This window comes from Anopheles arabiensis, chromosome 3 (genome assembly GCF_016920715.1).
Source record: "Anopheles arabiensis isolate DONGOLA chromosome 3, AaraD3, whole genome shotgun sequence".
Taxonomy (NCBI): Eukaryota; Metazoa; Arthropoda; class Insecta; order Diptera; family Culicidae; genus Anopheles; species Anopheles arabiensis.
This window is the reverse complement of record NC_053518.1, coordinates 47,857,570-47,861,639: the sequence shown is the minus strand read 5'-3', so window position 1 is coordinate 47,861,639 and position 4,070 is coordinate 47,857,570.

The following is a 4,070-nucleotide window of genomic DNA, read 5'->3' as shown; positions in this document are numbered from 1 at the left end:
ATATTAAACTCCGGCGATGCTACTAGAGTGGCAGGGCCTTCGGCGCGTGACAGTGCAATAGACTTGTCTCTATGCTCAGTGTCGCTTGCTCTGGATACTTTGTGGAAGGTTATCCAGGACCTCAATGGCAGCGATCACTTACCGATTGAAATTAAAATCACTACTGGAAGGCGCCCAATCAATAGCATACCGGTCAACTACGACATGACAAGGAATATTGATTGGACGAGATACAACGCACTTATGTCAGTGAGGCTGCCATCTGTGACATCCATTTTTGACCCACTAGTGGAATACAAAAATCTCGTAGACTGTGTAAACGAGTGCGCTCTTGCAGCCCAAACACGAGAGCCCCGCCAAATAAGGACGCATCCCAAGCCTCCCACTCCTTGGTGGGACAGAGACTGCCAAACTGCATACGTAGCGAAGCGAAAGGCATTTGGACAATATAAACTCCATGACTCGATTGCCTTATACGTAAAGTATAAGGCACTGGAGAGAACATGTAAAAACTTACTTAAAGCGAAAAAGAGAGGATTTTGGCGCAAATTTGTCAAAAACCTCCCGCCTGACACTTCGCTACGTGCGTTGTGGACAATGGGTAGAAGGATGCGAAACAGCACAATTACAAATGAGAGCGAAAGATTTTCAGGAGAATGGCTTTTTCAGTTCGCCGAAAGATTCTGTCCAGATTTCGTTCCAGCGCAGAAATTTGAACAACATGCGCCTTGCAGTGATTCCAGCTTGGATGCACCTTTCTCCATGGTCGAGCTATCCCTAGCTCTCCTTTCTTGCAATAATTCTTCCCCCGGACTGGATAAGATTAGGAGTAGTCTTCTCCGAAACCTTCCAGACGTGGCGAGGAAGCGGATATTGATGATATTTAACAAAATGATAGATCTCAATATAGTCCCGCAAGAATGGAGAGAGGTGAAAGTAGTCGCCATCTTGAAACCCGGCAAACCGTCATCAGAGCACGGGTCTTATAGACCTATATCCCTACTATCGTGCTTGCGCAAATTGTTCGAGAGGATGATTCTTTTTCGATTGGACAACTGGTTGGAGTCTAACAACTTGTTGTCCAGTACCCAATTTGGTTTCCGCAAAGGTAAGGGTACAAACGATTGCTTAGCGCTTCTAGTTTCAGAAATAGAGCTGGCACATACTCGTAAAGAGATGTTGGCCTCTGTATTTCTAGAAATAAAAGGGGCATTTGATTCAGTATCGATTAGCATACTAGGTCAAAAACTTCAAAACGCGGGGTTAAGTCCTAAACTAAACACTTACCTTTGCAACCTCCTTTCTGAAAAAGCAATGTATTTCGATAATGGTCTCGCTCAAACAAGACGGATCAGTTATTTTGGACTACCACAAGGGTCCTGTTTGAGCCCCATTTTATACAACTTTTATGTAAATGATATCGATTCATGTCTTGCCCCAAACTGCAACCTAAGGCAATTGGCAGACGACGGTGTTGTGTCAGTCGCTAGCAACGACATCGTAGGTCTTCAAAATCCTTTGCAAACCACGCTGAACAATCTGGAAGCGTGGTCAAACAACCTAGGTGTTGGCACGATATCGACCTCGTGTGGATTAGCCAAGCGAGTGTTGATAACAGCAACGAGCTGTCAAGGACAGCTCGAATAGATGTAGCAAAAAACACCAGATGGCGCTGTTAGACAGACAAGGACAGAAGGATAACCCTTAAGGCGAAACAGCTCGCTTATCAAAAATAGGGTCTGTTGGAATGTAAGGGTTATGAAACGGTCATTTTGAATTGTTTGCGGTTGTTTTGTCAGTTGGGAATTAAAAGTTAAATGTATTTTCTGGCAGCACTGCCGATCGACAATTTGTGATTAAGTATGTGTGCGAATAAAGCGGCACTAGCGCATGAAACTCGATACGAGCCGGACGTGTTCTTTACTTTGTCTCCTTTGGCGATCGAAGACGACACAACAAAACACAACGTAGGGCGTAGAGGCGTCAAGGGGGAAAGGAACCAACAAACCATGTTCCAGAACGCAACATTGGTGCCGTGACCAGGATGGTCTAATATTTGCGGTTTGGTTTGACTGGTTAAAGTGAAGAACTTTGTGTGATTTCTTTTGGCAAAAATCGCGTAACGCGTGTGAAATCTGAAAGTTCCGTATCGAGCGTTGGTGGATTTCTGAATAAGAAAAAATCGCGAAAGCGTGAGAAATCATGTCCCTATGTTCCGCATGTCGGCTGTCTTCAACACTGTCTCGGATTGCTTCGACTTCGACATCTCAACTCAGTGCTTCAAGGAACGTCTCCGGCTTTTGCCGTGGCCGCAGTGAATTGCGATGCAAATCTTGTTTTTGCTATGTATTTTTTTTTTATTGAACTGTTACATCTTAATTAGGCCATACGGCCCGTTGAAGATTAATAAATAATAATAATAATAAATCATTGTGCTAGTGGGTGTTCTTTGCGTGTGTATGCATTTTGTGTCGCGTATTAGAAATGTCGGTTAGTGAAGATTTTGCCGGTTTCTCTGACGCGTCGGGTTCGAACAATACAATGCAATACACACAAGCAGAAGATCTGGATATGATTATCCTAAAGTGCGAGCGCGACCGAGTCGTGCAATCGTTGACAAGAATCGACACGTTTTTGGCGCAGTACAAAGAGAGTGATTTCCCAGAATTGACGCCTCGTCTCGATCTATTGAACGAGCGTTGGAGGGAGTTTAAGGCTTTGGCTCGAAATATTGGCGCAAAAGATTACAGTGAAGATAACGATGTGCTTTATGGTGAGATCGAAGACAAAGTCATGCTGTTGAAAGGAAAATTATTGGGAAAGCTGCGGGCTGGAGCGGAGATACCGAGTGTGAAACAGGAGCGCGTGTGCGATGATTATAATAGTGTTCGTTTGCCTCAGTTGACGCTTCCTCAATTTTCCGGAAAATATGACGAATGGCTCCCGTATCACGACATGTTTGTTGTTACTGTTCATGAGAACGAGAAATTGTCGCAGGTTGAAAAGATGCTTTATTTGAAGGGTTCTCTGAAAGGTGAAGCGCTGAAAGTGGTGGATACTTTGCAAGCCTGCAATTCGAATTATGATGTGGCTTGGGATGCTTTGAAAAAGCGATATTCTAACGAATATATTTTGAAAAAGCGTCATGTTAACGCGATGCTACAATGGCCACGGATGAAAGTCATGAACACGGTGGGTATTCATGGGCTTATCGATTGTTTCGAAAGGAACTTAAAAATTCTAAAGCAGTTAGGTGAAGTGACCGAACAGTGGGGATGTTTGATTATTCAGATAATCATTTCGAAGTTGGACGAAAGCACCCAACAAAAGTGGGAAAGGCACGTTGAAGAAAGTGAGCAAAAAACGGTGACGGATTTGTTAAACTTTTGCGCACACAGACGCGCATAATGGACGCGTTTGCAGTGGATAGGCCAATGGCGGCGGGCAAATCTACAAGTGAACGTCGTGTTGCGTCTAATGTGGCTGCAGAAGCAAAGTGCGCAAAATGTGATGGATCGCACATGGTGGAAAATTGTGACTCGTTTCGGAGTTTAACGTTGCCGCATCGTCGTGAAGTGGTTGAAGCTAAGAAGCTTTGCCTTAATTGTTTGAGGCAAGGGCATTTTCAAGCCAAGTGTTGGTCACGTGCCCGATGCAATATTTGCAATCGTAAACATCATTCCCTTCTACACGGTGAAAATGTAAGTGAAACGATCGATCCGTCGGTTCGTGAAGAACTTCCATCTACCAGTGGCACGCAAAATGTGGTGGTGAACGCGTCATCGAACAGAGAGTGCACTTCTGTGTTATTATCAACGGCGATAGTGAGTGTGCGTGCGTGTGGTAACAAATGGTTGTCAGCAAGAGCATTGATCGATAGTGGGTCTCAGGTGAACCTGATGACAAAGGGCTTGGCTGCGCGGCTTAAGTTACCGCAGTACGAAAGTAAAACGGCATTATCGGGAGTTGGACATTCGAAAGTGGACATAAGGACGTCGGTAACGACTGTCATACGTTCCAAAAGTTGTAACTATCAAGAACGTATGCAGTTTCTAGTGTTGCCGAGAATT